General features: G+C 42.0%; 1 protein-coding gene and 1 non-coding gene across 2 annotated transcripts in view; one reads left to right on the top strand and one right to left on the bottom strand.

The window, feature by feature from the left end:
* Positions 1-16,243, top strand: part of SCRN3 (secernin 3) — a 302,935-nt gene that overhangs the window by 109,779 nt on the left and 176,913 nt on the right. The window lies entirely within an intron of this gene.
* Positions 11,981-12,082, bottom strand: LOC132534509 (U6 spliceosomal RNA). Its single transcript, XR_009546217.1, has one exon. It is a non-coding gene; the product is annotated as a U6 spliceosomal RNA (small nuclear RNA).

Here is a 16,243-nt window from a genome sequence, read left to right as displayed (position 1 = left end):
TTCCCTCCCTCTCTCTTATTAATGATTTAATAATAATTAACAAGACTATAGGATAAGTGGGGTACAATTCCACACAATTCCCACAGCCAGAATTCTGTATCCCATCTCCTCTGTTGGAAGTTTCTCTATTCTTTTTTTATTATTATTTATTTAAGAAAGGAGACATTAACAAAACCATAGAATAAGAGGGGTACAATTCCGCACAATTCCCATAACCGATCTCCACATCCCACCCCCTCCCCTGATAGCCTTCCCATTCTCTATCTCTCTGGGAGTGTGGATCCAGGGTCGTTGTGGGATGCAGAGGGTGGAAGGTCTGGCTTCTGTAATTGCTTCCCCGCTGAACATGGGTGTTGACTGGTTGATCCATACTCCCAGTCTGTCTCTCTCTTTCCCTAGTAGGGTGGGGCTCTGAGGAAGTGGCGCTCCAGTACACATTGATGGGGTCGTCTGTCCAGGGAAGTCTGGTCAGCATCTGGAACCTGGTGGCTGAAAAGAGAGTTAACATACAAAGCCAAACAAATTGTTGAACAATCATGGACCTAAAGACTGTAATAGTGCAGATGAAATGTTGGGGGTATTCCCTGCATGCTCTTGTGTACTTCTGCTTTCAGGTATATACTTTTCCCCTAGTTTATGGGCACGGGTGAACCTATGCTCTATCTCAGGGGACCTGGACTATATCTAGGTTTGGGGACTTTATTGGGGAGTGGAACACCTGGAACGGAATTAGAGAATACTATGAAAGGAAAGGTCTCATCCAACTGATGAAGCTGAAGGGTTGTCATTCCACACCTGAAGTGTCTGGTCACAGTCTGAAGTGAAGCATGCTGGGGTAGCACTCTTTGTGTTGATTGGGTTGTGATCTGCGGATGCAATGAGAGCAGCATGCAGAAAAGTGGGCCCCACCCTAAGGTTCCAGGACTGGGGGAAATATAGGCTCTATAGTGGAAATGTGAGGTTCCTGTTGTCTTAGGGTTCAAGAAGACAATGGATAGTTATTGTTATCATCACATTATTTGGTGATGGGGTTAACTTTGGAAAGTCCCTTTGATAGGGTTTGGGTTATAGTACTCAGCATCTTGTATATAGCTGTGTTGTCGGTTGCTTCTGTTCTCCCTGGTCTAGGCTTTTGGGAGAGAACATATCAAAGACAGCCTATGTATTAAAAAGACTCAGTCTGTGTTTTTTTTTATTTTTTATTTTATTTTTTTTTCAGTCTGTGTTTTAAGAAGTTCTAGGATCAACTAGGAATACCAAAGGAGACCACCCGGACCGAAACAAGACAGGACTAGAATGACCACAGAAACCCAGTAAATCGCCCGTGAGTACAAACACGCGTGGCTGGTGACAGAGAGGAGAGGGGGGCCTAAGGAGAGATTAAGTGACTGCTAACAGTTCGACAGTTTGTCAGTGGAGACACCACCTCCAGTCTGCTCCACCAACAAGGGGACAGCTGAAGGGAGGAAAGGACTCCCCAGAGACTCACCAAGTACAACTCTGAGTCTCCATTGCTACTACCCTCAGAATCTGGAGCAGCAACAGGGAGGGACACCAGGGCACAGAGATCTAACCGGGAAACTCAGGAGAAGACCTATACCTCGGTGGCATAGCTGAAGGGCTGTGAAAGTCACTTTGCATAACCACTGGATTATCTCTGCCACACCCTGCTTTATCTCTTGGTCAGGAGTCATTGATTAAGCCAAGAAGCCTATTGATAGTTTAAAAGCCCTCAGGCTACCATAGTCTACAGGGAAAAAAAAAAAAAGGCTTTTACACCACTGAACTCCAACTCAGGGATTGAAAAACCTCTTAACTTATATAAAATGGTTAAAACAACAAGAAAAAATAATGGAGACTCGAACCAGGACAAGAGTCCAGCTAAAAGTCCTCCAGAGGGCAAAGCACAAAACAACGAGTTCAACATCCAAACATTAGCTAAGGAAATAATAACAGGAGTGAGTAAAGAATTTGAAAAAATTGTAATCAGAACTGCAGGAACAACAAATGAGAATATGGAAGAAAATTCTAATTATCTCATGGTTATTAGAGAGCTGAAAGCTGAAATTGCTGAGCTAAGAAGGCAACTAGCTGAATAAGCTAAAACAGTATCAGAGCAGGGCAACAAAATAGATGAACTCCAGAAAGCAGTAGAGGGCAGAGAGAATAGAATCAATGAGGCTGAAGACAGAATTAGCAAGATTGAGGATGAATTAGAGACAACTAAAGAAGAAGTAAGAGATCTCAAAAAGAGATTAAGAGATGCTGAAAACAACAACAGAGTCCTATGGGATGACTTCAAAAGAAACAATATACGCATTATTGGCTTACCAGAAGAAGAAAGAGAAGGGGAGGAAGAAAGCGTTCTCCAGGCCATAATAGCTGAAAATTTCTCTAGTCTAGACAACACCAAAGACATAAAGATTCAAGAAGCCCAGAGGGTCCCAAACAGAATTAACCCAGACCTAAAGACACCAAGACATGTCATACTTAGATTGGAAAGGAATAAGGATAAAGAAAGGATCCTCAAGGCTGCAAGAGAAAAACAAAGAGTCACCTACAAAGGAAAACCCATAAGATTAGCAGCAGACTTCTCCATACAAACACTACAGGCCAGAAGAGAATGGCAAGATATCTATCGAGTGCTCAATGAGAAAGGCTTTCAGCCAAGAATACTATATCCTGCTAGACTGTCATTCAGACTAGATGGAAGCATCAAAACCTTCTCAGACAAGCAACAGTTGAAGGAAGCAACCATCACCAAGCCTGCCTTGAAAGAAGTTCTGAAAGGTTTCCTATAAACAACCAGACCACCACAAATAGAACATATATCAAAACACTCTAAAACTCTACAAGAATGGCATTAAAATATCTTCAATCTTTGATATCAATAAATGTGAATGGCCTGAATTCACCTATTAAAAGACACAGAGTAGGAAGATGGATCAGAAAACACAACCCAACAATATGTTGTCTACAGGAAACTCACCTAACGCAACAAGACAAACACAGACTTAAAGTGAAAAGATGGAAAACTATCATTCAAGCCAATGGCCCACAAAAAAGGGCAGGAACAGCTATTCTCATATCTGACATGATAGACTTTAAAATACATAAGATTAAAAAAGATAGGAATGGACACTACTTAATGCTCAGAGGATCAGTCAATCAAGAGGACTTAACAATTATTAATATCTATGCACCCAATGAGAAGCCATCTAAATACATCAAACTTCTACTGAAAGAGCTACAGCAATATATTAACAGTAACACAATCATAGTAGGGGACTTCAACACCCCACTATCTCAACTTGACAGATCATCCAGGAAGAAAATCAGTAAAGACATAAGGGAGCTAAATGAAGAGATAGATAACCTAGAACTATTGGACATTTTCAGAGTCATTCAGAGCAAGTTGTGGTATATATACACAATGGAATACTACTCAGCTGTAAAAAATGGTGACTTCACCGTTTTCAGCCCATCTTGGATGGACCTTGAAAAAATCATGTTGAGTGAAATAAGTCAGAAACAGAAGGATGAATATGGGATGATCTCACTCTCAGGCCGAAGTTGAAAAACAAGATTAGAAAAGAAAACACAAGTCGAACCTGAAATGGAATTGGAGTATTACACCAAAGTAAAAGACTGTGGGGTGGGTGGGTGGGTGGGGAGAATACAGGTCCATGAAAAATGATGAATGAAATAGTGGGGGTTTTATTGCTAAATGGGAATCTGGGGAATGTTATGCATGTAAAAAAAAAAGAAGTAGAAACGCAAAGCAGAAATTGACTGAGTTTGGAGTATGGCACCAAAGTAAGAAAGCAGAAGTATACTAGAGTTTGCAGTGAGTACCTCCCTAATACTTCCTCTCCACTTTTCCAAGCTTTGGGTCCATGATTGCTCAACAATTTGTTTGGCTTTGTATGTTAACTCTCTTTTCAGTCACCAGGTTCCAGGTATCATCAGTATGCCGGCCAGACTTCCCTGGATTGAAGACACCACCAATGTGTCCTGGAGCTCAGCTTCCCCAGAGACCCATCCTACTAGGGAAAGAGAGAGGCAGACTGGGAGTATGGACCGACCAGTCAACGCCCATGTTCAGCGAGGAAGCAATTACAGAAGCCAGACCTTCTACCTTCTGCAACCCTCAATGACACTGGGTCCATGCTCCCAGAGGGATAGAGAATGGGAAAGCTATTGGGGGAGGGGGTGGGATATGGAGATTGGGTGGTGGGAATTGTGTGGAGTTGTACCCCTCCTACCCTATGGTTTTGTTAATTAATCCTTTCTTAAAAAAAAAAAAATTAAAAAAAAAAAATCATACTAAAAAAGAAAAAAAAAAAAAAAGAAGTTCTAGACATATCAGTTTTTCGCCTCTCATATTAATTAAATAGTGGTTTATGTAATGTTTACACTTTAATAGGATTGTACATAAACACCACTCCCACCACCAAAAGACTGTGTCCCATCCCCACCCTCCACCGTGCTGGGAAGCCCAATGGCCACCCTCCCCTTCACCACAGTGTTTTTACATTGGTGCCCTGGAAGCTTCCCTATTCTTTATCCCTCTGTAGGTATGGACCAAAATTCTTTATGGGGAACAGAAGGTGAAAGTTCTGGCTTCTGCAATTGCCTCTCCACTGGACATTGGTGTGTGGGCTCGCTCTGGGTCTCCCACCCCTCTGGCCAGTGGCAGCAAAGCGTCAGAGCGGCCCCCTGGGAGTCCTGGGGTGGCTCCATGCAGCAGGGGCAAACTGCTCAGAGAGACAAACAGCTCTGGGAGAGCCTCAGTGGGACAACTCATTTGTTGGGGGGAAAAAGCAGGCAAATATACCCATTGCTGAGGGGGAGAGGGAAGGGTGAGGTCATCATTAACCCAAACACAGAGCAACACAATGCACAGTCACATTTTGACCTACAGACTATTTGATCACAAGTAAAAGGTTACCATATAAGGTTTGATCACAAGCTTCACAATGAATATTTTTCTGGAGGTAGACTGCAGGCACTTCAGGGCGGGGATGGGGGAGGCAGCTGAGCAATCAGGATATTTGCTGACGGTTTTCAAGTTAGCCATACACAGTAATTTATGGTCTTTGTTTAAAAAGGGAGGAAGAGTGGCATGTATAGAGAGGCATCCATGTCTGGGGGTCCAAGTCATAAATTCCAGAGGTCAGGAGAAACCTGCCATATCTCAAACCGCAGAGGGAAGGGTCTGGGGTCAACCTACTCAGACTCTCATGGAAATATGGCTTGGACTTCCCGGGCAGTGGGCCCAGCCCCCAACATGGGTGTTGGCAGGTTGCTCTATACTCCCTGCCTGTCTCTAGGAGCGTAGGGCACTGGACAGGTGAGGTTCCAGGGCACATTGGTGAGGTTGTCTGCCCAGGAAAGTCAGGATGGGGGACATAGCTTTTATTGTATTCTAAAGTTTCCATGATTTTTAGTACTAGAAATCTGTAAATGCATATAGTGCTGTAAATATATAGAGACTGTTTAAAAGTCTGGACTTGTGGAGCTTTTAATCTTTTTTTTTTTAAATTAGAGATTTAATGCTGATTTACAAAATCGTAAGAGCTTTTAGTCTTTGAGTTGAGACACACACAATCAAGAGAAAAGGAGCAGCAGATGTGGAAAGGTAGCAGCAATCGTGGCAGTTGGTTTTATGGCAAACAGCCAAAGCAGCAAAACCCCAACAAGATGTGCCCAACCTCCAGGTGCTGACTGCCTTTCTGCCTCGTGTCCAGGTCTGGCTCCCTAACTTCTCACGCATCCTCCTCACAAGCCCTTGGCTAAAGTGCCTTTTTGCATGAGGAAGCCAGAATCCACTGCTTCTATTTGCAACTGGAGACATTCAACAGTGACACTGAGATCCAACATTTTTTTAGCAGCGCTGCAGTTTTGCATATTTAGATCTGAGTTCTGACATGCTGAGTTTACTACTATATGAGACACTACCTTCAAAATGTCAGTTTCTCCCCAAAACCTACAAATTAGTGCAATCACCAGATGACATATTAGCATCGTTATTAATTTATTTATAACCCACCTGGGTTAAAAAGGATTTCATTGTGTTAAATCATCCTATAAAGCTACAGTAAGAAAAGGCACATTAAAGAAAAAAGAGAGAGAGATGAAAGGGAGACAAAAGGGAGACAAGGGTAGAAGGATCAGGTGGAGGCAGGAAGGCATCTGAGCCCTACGGAGAAGGAGAAGGACTGTGGAGGCAGACAGCCGTATGGAAAAATTCATGATGTGAGCATGTGTGCGGGCTGTGGCTCTTGCCAATGTATATGGGAACACAGTATTTCTGCTTGAAATCGTGTCTTCTCAATCTGCATCTCTGTTAAAGGAAAAGTTAATGGTATATTTTTTTACAGTCAAGTAGGACCATGAGATGAACTAAATAACCTGCAAAAAAAAGAACCTCCTAACTAAATAAGAGAGAAGACAATACAGAGTTATTGTGTTATCACTGTAAACGTGGTGAAACATTCTAAGGTTGGGGGATGGTGGTTGGTGGGGCCCCAGAGATAGCTCACTGGGTATAATGTGCATTTTGCCATGAGCAAAAAATTGTGTTTGAGCTCCCGGCCTCCACATGGAAGCATTAGACAGAGAGGAAGTCTCATGAGTGGTGAAGCAATGCTGTGGTGTCTGACTTCTCTCTATCCTTGTCTACCACTCTCTATTGGGGGGCGGGGTGGGGCCAGGGGAGTCCATGGAGAGCAATAATCATGTGGACACAAAACTCCAGTGACGTTCTGGTGGAAAAACAAGTTGTGTGGGATGTTTAAGAGTACTAGACAAAAAACAAAAACCCCACTCCAAGCTGACAACCATTCTAGCTAGTGCTTTATTGGGAACTAGCTTAGCCTGTTAGAACACCAGCCAGTAAGCCTGAAGTCTCAGAAGTCGAAGGTTCAGTCATGAACACCACCTTATTATGCGAGAGCTAAGCAGTGTTTTGTTCCTCTTTCTGTCTCCTATCATAATAAACAAACAAGCACACAAATAAATACATCCATATTAAAAGAAAGTTTGTGACATCTCATATATATATATATATATGTATATCTGTATTTGCCTTGGAAAAGCTTATTTTAGAAGCATTTTTGGCAAATAAAAATATGTTTTAAACATAGGCAAGCAGCCTGGGACATGGTGCAGTGGATAAACAGTGGATAAAATTGGACAATGAGGTGAGAGATCTCAAGTTTAATCCCTGGCACTGTGTATGCCAGAGTTCTGCTCTGATTTTCTCTCCCTTTCTCTCTCATGAATAAATAAATAAAGAAATAAACCCTTAATAAAATAAAATACAGAAGAACTTACAATTTGCAAGGGCACCTACTGGCAATCTTTTTTGCACATGAAACAGTATTCCCTTATTTATATTTTTCAGATGCAGGGTTGACATGCATGTATCAAAATTCTGGTTCCCCTCTTCCGGGTTTCATAAAAGAAGTGAAACCCAGATTTTAAATGCAAGCACTGCATAATGACATTGCTCATACATACTAACACAGTAAACACAATCATAAGGTACTGATCTTCATTATTGTAATGAAGATTTTCCCCATTTTAATATTTATTGCTGTTTTCCTACCAAAGCTTTTCCAAAAGGGATCTGCAAGAACTATTGGCTACATCACAAGTGCCACCTAGTGTTTTCTCTAAAAACTAACAGTTTTCCATCACCAAAAACAAGAACAGAACAAGAGGAACAAGTTCATACTCCCAGGAGAAAGCTTGTTTTTAAATAGCTCTGCTTCCTTAAAGGGGAGAGTAATCAGTCAGGAAAGGGTTTGGAAGGAGAATCTGGAAGTGAGTTCTTGGGCTGTAGTCAGATTTCCCAAACTGCTTAGTTTTAATTCCGTTAAGTATAGATGAAGCTACGTAAATAATAAAAAGGTCCGGTGGTAGCACAGCGGGTTAAGCGCATGTGGTGCTAAGGGCAAGGACCCACATAAGGATCTGGGTTCAAGCCCTCTGCTCCCAATCTGCAGGGGAGTCGCTTCACAGGCAGTGAAGTAGGTTTGCAGGTGTCTGTCTTTCTCTACCGCTCTCTGTCTTCCCCTCCTCTCTCCATTTCTCTCTGTCCTATCCAACAATGACATCAATAACAACAACAATAATGAAAACAACAAGGGCAACAAAAGGGGAACAAAAAAAAAAGGAAGGCATTTAAATAAAGAAGAAATGACAGTATTTAAAAAGGATTTATTCTGTCTGCCAGTGTGTAGTGGTTACATTCACTTTACTAAAGGTCTAGTTCCACTGCTATTATTTTATGTCTGGAATGTCTGCTTTCCCCAACACCCTTATCTTTTTTTTTTGTCTCTAGGGTTATCTCTGGGCCTTAGTGCCTGCACTAAAAATCCATTGCTCCTGGAGGACACCTTTTTTCTTTTGTTGCCCTTGTTGTTTATCATTGTTGTTGTTGTTATTGTTGTTGTTGTTATTGCTGTCGTCATTGTTGTATAGGACAGAGAGAAATCGAGAGAGATGGGGAAGACAGAAATGGGGAAAGAGACACCTACAGACCTGCTTCACCGCTTGTGAAGCGACTCCCCTGCAGGTGGGGAGCCGGGACTCGAACTCGGATCCCTACACCAGTCCCTTGCACTACTGCCGGCCCCCCCAAACCCTTATCTCTGAGGCATTGAAACCTCACCACCACCAAACACCGTCATCCAGGCTGAATCCTAAACTCTAGCTGAGCGGCTGCTGTGACAGGACCCAGTGCTATGTCAAGGGAGCACACTCAGGATTTAGTCTTACTATCAAGGAGCTTCATTTCAATTTGGAAAAAGGAAGAACAGAAAAGAAGAGGAAAGGAAGCAAAGCAGGAGAAAAGGGGCAGGTATATAATAATACAGATATTAAAATAAAAAATAATAATACAGATACTATTATGATAGGTAAAAACACCATCTCTGTTTTTCTTGTCCACAGGTCAGAAAACACTGGACCCATTCCTGCCCTTCTATCCCGTGCCTGAGTCCTGGAGTCCTCTTTTCAAATGCCATCCTGACATTTTCTTTCTTCCTTGTTCGTTGTTCATTTGCCCCATTCAGCTCATGCCTCGAAAATTGCAACATTTATCTTTTGGCTTCCTGCCTCCCTTACTGTCAGAGTGACATTAATAATGTTGTCTTTAATTTGACATTATCTTCCTTAAGAACCAATTGTAACTCGTGCTTATCAGGCCAGGCTCATCCAGGTGCTCAGATCAGGCCATCCCAAACTGCCCTTTTATAGCATACTGATTATTTTGAGTCGAGAGTAGTGAGGCTGTGTTCTTCCCTCACTTCCTTTTTTAAATTGTTATCAATTTATACATAAAATAAAAAATATCGACAAGATCATAGGATAAGAGGGGTGCAATTCCACACAATTTCCACCACCAGGACTCCGTATCCCATCCCCTCTCCTGATAGCTTTCCTATTCGTTATCCCTCTGGGAGTATGGACCCAGGATCATTATGGGGTGCAAAAGGTCTGGCTTCTGTAATTGCTTCTTCGCTGAACATGGACACTGTTCTCTCTTTCTTTCTTCATTTCTTCCTTTCTCTTTCTCTTTATTCTCCTCCTCCTCCTTTTAATAAGATATTCTACCATGCAAAGACTATTTATTTTATTTGTTATATGTTTTATGGGATAGGACAGAGAGAAATTGAGAGGGGGTGGGGAGATAGAGAGAGGGAGAGAAAGAGAGACACCAACAGCATTACTTCACCACTCTTGAAACTTCTCCCCTGCAGGTGGGGAGTGGGCTTGACGCTAATTCCTTGAACACAGTAATGTGTGCTCAACCGGCTCCTTCACTGCCTAGCCCATTCTCCCCTCAGTTCTTTTACTTTACCCATAGTTGATGAAGTGCTCTTTTTAAAATTTTGTCACCACCAAGACTTCATTGCTCCAGGCTGACTTTTTCAGATTTGTAGAAAAAGAGAGACAGAGGGAAAGAGGGGGTGATGTTACAGCACTAAAGCTCCCTCCAGTGCACTGGTGGCTGCACTGAACTGGGCCTCACATGTCAGAGCAGACACATCACCCTGGGGAGCTATTTGGCTGGTCCTCCTTTTATTTTTATTTATTTATTTTAAATGAATTAGAAGAATGTAGATAGAGATTGCTCAGATGTAGGTTATATGTAAGCATGTCCTTCCTATTTGAGAAACCTGCCTTTCCATTTAAAGTAAGGATGAAGTCATCCTATATTTGTTATGTGAGGTCCTTCTCTTTCTGGTACCCCAGGCCCCTTAATGTCATCCTCCCCACCCCACCCCCCCTTTTATTTTGCCTCCAGGGCTATCGCTGGGACTCAGTGCCTGCACTATGAATCCACTGCTGGGCTGGCGTGGGGGTGCCTCTTCCCGGGCGCATACTCTCTGGGTTGGAGAGAACTTGACCGGAGCCAGCCTGGGCTGCTACTCACTCAGCAACGCAAGGGAGATGACTCAGGAACCAAACACATGGTGGCGAGGCAATGCAATTCTTTATTGATCAGAGAGCCCAGGCTTTTAAAGGGCAGACTTGGAAGTGGCAAGTCTGAAACTGAAATGGCTAGGAAAGGGGCGGAGAAAGGCAAAAGGGGTCTGGGAAGGTAGAAACTTCCTTAGCAACAGTTTCGAGGGTTTTAACTGGTAGGATTAATACTACCCTGCAGGTAGGGAGGATCTTGAGGATGGAAGGAAGGTAGATTAAAGGAATGGAATGGGTGGGGATCTTTCAGGCAAAACAATGATTATGTAGATAGGCCATAGTATCAGGAATGCAGGGTGCTTTGTGAGACTCCTCACAACTTCCCAACAATCCACTGCTGGTGGTTATCTTTTTTCCATTGTTGTTGTTGCTTTCATTATTGTTGTTGGATAGGACAGAGAGAAATTGAGAAAGGAGGGAAGACAGAGGGGGGAGAGAAAGATAGACACTTGCAGACCTGCTTCATTGCATGTGAAGAGACCCTACCCCCCCCCCCCACTGCAGGGGCAGTGCCAGGAGGCTCAAACTGGAATCCTTGCTCTGGTCCTTGCACTCCATACTATGTGGACGATTGCCCCCCCACTCTCATTTCTGGGATCTGCTCAGTAAGTGTAACCTGCCCCCCCCCCCGTTTGTGCATATTATTATATTGATTTTTCCTTTGTCAACCCACCTGGGGATGTTGTAATTGACCAACCTGCGAAGAACCCAGAAGACTATGGTGATTTTCCCCTTGAACCCCAATAATACAAATCTTTCGTACATTTGGCTTTCATTTCCCTTTTTAAAACTGCTTGGGCTGTTTCTTGGCATTTTTACTTGTCCTCCCACTAGATATTTTATCATTTACTTATTTATTTTCCCAGATAATTTATCATTTGTTCTTCTGTCAGCTGTTTTAATTGCCCTCCTCCCATTCTTAATTTTCTGGTCCTCTCTCTCCTAGGCACCCCATTCTCTTACCATCTCTCATGGTTGTTCTTTCAACTTGGCCACAGCAAGAAAGGCATACTGAAACTTCCCTTTTCTGCACTTTGGGTTTGTCACACTGTTTCCTCTGACACTGTGTGAGGGGTGTGTGTCTTCCCCCCACCCACCCAAGCCCACCCACTCCCTTTTTTCTCCTAGTTTTGTTGCAGAATTATCTTCAAATAGCATTCTCCCAAATGAACATGTGTGATGTAGATGGCCCAGGTCCTATTTGTTTGAAAAGTCTTTATTCCACCTTCACACTGATTGTGTTTGTCTGGTTACAGTAGTCTAGTTTATATCGTATTGCCAGAGATGTTGGTAGGTGTTTTCTCACTGTGTTTAAGTAATTATGTTCACTGATGAGAGATTTGATGTCAACTTTAGTTGTTTTTTTTAAATAATGTTTGTTGCATAAATAAGTCTTGTTTATAATCTGAGATGTAGATTGCGCCTATCTCTTTATTATCAGCTCGAATCCAAACAGTTAATTTTCCCATGAATTTTTTTTTCTCAAAAAAATATCATACACTTCAAGAATTTGTGTATTATTCTTACCCAGGGGCCATGCTAATTTTCTGTGTATTGTTCCAATTTTAAAACTAAGGCCTGAAAGTCTGAGGTCTACTTAAATTTTTTATTAGTGATTTAATAATGATCGACAAGTTTGTGGTATAAGAGGGGTAAAATTCCATACAATTCCCACCACCAGAGTTCTGTATCCCATCCCCTCCACTGGAAGTTTTCCTATTCTTTATCCCTCTGGGACTGAATTCTACTTTTAAGGCTAACTAACGAAATCTCAGAGCCTGACTCTGAAAACATAAACTTTTATAATTTTAAAAGCTGTCTAATAAAAAATATGTTCCTTCTCTACTGCATCATCAAAGAGAGAGACATCTCTCATCTTAAAAGTTGGAAAAGGATGGGAGCCAGGCGGTAGCACAGCAGGTTAAGTGGCACAAAGTACAAGGACCAGCGTAAGGATGCCAGTTCGAGACCCCGCTCCCCACCTGCAGGGGAGTCGCTTCATAATCGGTGAAGCAGGTCTGCAAGTGTCTGTCTTTCTCTCCCTGTCTCTGTCTTCCCCTCCTCTCTCCATTTCTCTCTGTCCTATCCAACAACAATGACAACAATAATAGTAACAACAACACTGATGAACAACAAGAAAGGGCAACAAAAGGGAAAGAAATAGCTTCCAGGAGCAGTGGATTCATAATGCAGGCACCAAGCCCCAGCAATAACCCTGGAGGCAAAAAAAAAAAAAGTTGGAAAAGCGATTCATGAGGTAGGTTGTTAAAAGTGAACTCTCATAAGCACACCAGACTTGTCTCTTCTACGATATGATTCTTGCTTATTTGCTTGCTTGTTTAGTATAGATACAGAGAAAAACTGAGAGGGGAGGGGGAGATAAAGAGGGACAGGGAGAGAGATGGAAACACCTGCAGCATTTTCATGAAGCTTCCCCTCCAGGTGGGGAACAGAGTCTTGGGCCCAGATCCTTGCACACGATAATGTGTGGGCTTAACTAGGTGCGCCAATCCTGTTCTTGCACAAAAATTCACAACTAGTTACCAGCTCATGTTGTTCTCTCAAATATAAATCTGTCACTGGAATGATTACGTGAACAAAGGAGTCTTGTAGATGCTAGAGATTTCAGTGACACCTGTGATTTCATCTTGTTAAACTTTTGTTAAGATTGTCTTACTTGTTACCTTAGTGATGATGATATAGTTAACACTGAAACTCCTAAATAATATACACAGTGTCAGAGATGCTCTGCTGAGTTAGAAGAGGATCTTTGGTTCTCTGTTTCTGAATTGGACAAATATAAGTCTACTCTGCTAGAGTTTTCTGAAAAACAAAGAGTTTGAATTTTGTTCCATTTACATTTCCACCTGGATATCAGGTTGCTTCAGCACCATGAGACACAGTGACAATTTTTCAAACCAAGAGGTAGGCTTTAAAAATGTATTTATTTATTTATTGCTACTAGGGTTATTGCTGGGGTTTGGTGCCAGCAGTGGAAATGTGTGGGCTCAACTGGGTGTGCCACCATGCAGTCCTTTATTATTTTTTTATGATAGAGACAGGGAGAAGAGGGTGTAAGATGAGTGAGGGGAAGAGAGAGAGAGAGAGAGAGACCTGCAGCCTGCTTCCTCACTCCTGAAGCTTCCTCTTGGCAGGTACTAGAACTTGGTTCTCAGGAATGGTAATTTATTTGCTATACCAGTTGCCCTACTGCCTGGCCTCCCAAATTTTATTTATTAGCAAGGTCTTTGGTTATAGCCGAGGGATAGTAACTTGGAGTAGGTGATAGCTGGAGAGGTGTTGAAATGTGACCGAAATCGGGATAGCACTGGATGAAGCAAGGACTGGTTGAGGTTTAGGATGTCAGGGGTGAGGCTGAGGGCAAGAGTGGAGTCAAGTTGTCTAGATGTGGGGCTTAAAAAAAACTGGGTCAGGTAGTGTTACCAACTGAGACAGAAATAACTGGGGAGGGAAATTGAGGGGGAGACAATGGGAAGAAAACCTTTCATGTACAAGTGAAGTGAAAATAACCTAATGTCTATCAACGATGGATGAATCAACAAAATGTGCCTTTTTAAATAAATAAATAAATAAATAAATAAACTATTCCAACCAGAAAAAGAATGACATCCTGACAGGTACTATAATATGGCTGAACCTTGAAAGCCTTATAAGTGAAAGAAGCAGACACAAAATGCATATTGACATGTATTGTATCATTCCATTTATATGAAGTAATCAGAATAGGCAAATCCATAAAGATTTTTAGCCCTAGGCTGCTGATCTACAAGACTGTAAAATAGTAAGTTGGTGTTCTTTTGAAGTCACTACATTTGTGGTAAGTTATTGTGGCAGCAATGGAAAACCAGTGTCTGCAGTACTTCCTTATTGTGATGCTACAATCAGGTCTCCAAGATTTCATTGTGCTGGCAGGCTGCTCATTTTCTCCCCTGCTGAGTTGGTTAGCTCATCATTTTCTAACACTGCGTCTTGTGCATGCACTTCTTACCCCCAATCCCTTTTCAGGTCAAACACTATATACATATATTCCATGTTAAGGGATATGGAATGATCAGTAGGTCCTATGAGCTGATCACAGTGCTTTTGTAATTATCCTAATGATTGATTCAGAGCTTTCATCTGTGTTATAAAAGTCCTTGAGTTTGAAATTTCTTTGAGTTTGCTCTTATCTTCCCAAGATTTCAAACATTTATTTAGTTAATTTTCTGCAGTCAAATTTGGGATTACCACCCCCTCACCAACTCTTGTCAGTGTTGCTTTCAGTTAACATCTGTCTGCCAGATATTTCTTTTTTTTTTTTTTAATTTAAAAAGATTTTTGTAATAATAGTACCTTTTCTTGTTTACCAGTACTATGTGAATCTTTTTCTTTAAAAGACACTTTTCCCCTTGTTATTGTAAAAAATGAGTGGAAAAGGACTCTTGAGCTAATAATTGCCTAATATTTAGTCTGATTGTTCTGTACTCAAAAGTCTAGGCAGAACACAAAGGATAGAAAGTTCCTTGATGCACAAAGCACAAGGACCGGTCAGGATCCCGGTTCAAGCCCCTGGCTCCCCACCTGCAGGGGAGTCGCTTCACAGGCAATGAAGCAGGTCTGCAGGTCTCTCTCTGTCTCTCTTCCTCTCTATCTCCCCCTTCTCTCTCAATTTCTCTCTATCTAAAAAAAAAAAAAGGAAAACAATAAAAACCAATTAAACTAAATTAAAAAAAGAAAAAAGAAAGTTCCTTTACGAGTGAATCTTGTGGTCCGTTCAGTCTTTGAAGCCAGCAATCGGAGAAATGCAGCTTCATGATTAGTGCTAAGGAGACTCAGGTGGAAGCAATTGCAGCCAAGACACTGAGGAGATTCCCTCAGCAGGAGAAAGACAGACAGACAGGAGTTCAAACCTTGATTTTGTTCCTTGGCAACTCTGCAACCTCAGCCAAATGTAGCCCCAGTGAGTGTTTCCATTTCTTCACTTGTAAATTGGGGTTAGCGCTCTGTCAGATTGGGCTGTTGCAGGGATTAAACAAGATAATGTTGGTTAAGTGCTTATCAAGGGTTCACCATATAACAGTATTGGGTATTTGCAGAGTCTATTTACATGGATTAGTCTTGTTTAATCCTGATTAGTAAGCCTATTACACAGATCAGGAAACTGAGGAATGGAGAAGTAAGTAAGCTGCTTACAGTTGTAACTATAAGTGGCAGAGAGCAGGGGCTTATTCTTGGACAGTCAGGCTCTGTGATCTCTGCACATAGAAAACTATGTTCAGGCTACCCTTGAGAAAGTGAGGGCTATTGGCCCAAATACTCTTTTTTTTTTTTTACTTCCTGTGCAGTTTTGGGGGTAGGGAGCCAGATTAATTTTAAGAATCGAGAAGCAGCTGGGTCAACCACATGTGACTAAGTGACTTTAGTAATATGCCAGCTGGAGGGAGCTAGCAGATCATTATAGGTTATTGTTTAGTCTCCATGTTTGTTGGCTTGCTTGCTTTTATTATGTATTTATTTTGTGCCAATAACATTTCCATGAGAAGAAGGTACACGTATCTGGTGTATAGCTCAGTGGCTTTTCATATATGTGCATACCTGTGTAATTACCACCCAGACCTGCCTCCCAGTCAATACCTGGTCATAGCCAACCCCCACTCTCACCCCTCAGAGGTGAGTTTAGTAGCTTTTGCTCTTCATATGAAGGGAACATACAGTGTGTGTTCTCAGGTCCAGTTTCTTTCATTCATTC

The sequence above is a fragment of the Erinaceus europaeus genome, chromosome 18 (assembly GCF_950295315.1).
Source record: "Erinaceus europaeus chromosome 18, mEriEur2.1, whole genome shotgun sequence".
NCBI classification, from domain to species: Eukaryota; Metazoa; Chordata; class Mammalia; order Eulipotyphla; family Erinaceidae; genus Erinaceus; species Erinaceus europaeus.
Note: the sequence above shows the minus strand (reverse complement) of the source record. Positions and strands in the feature narration are given on the sequence as shown.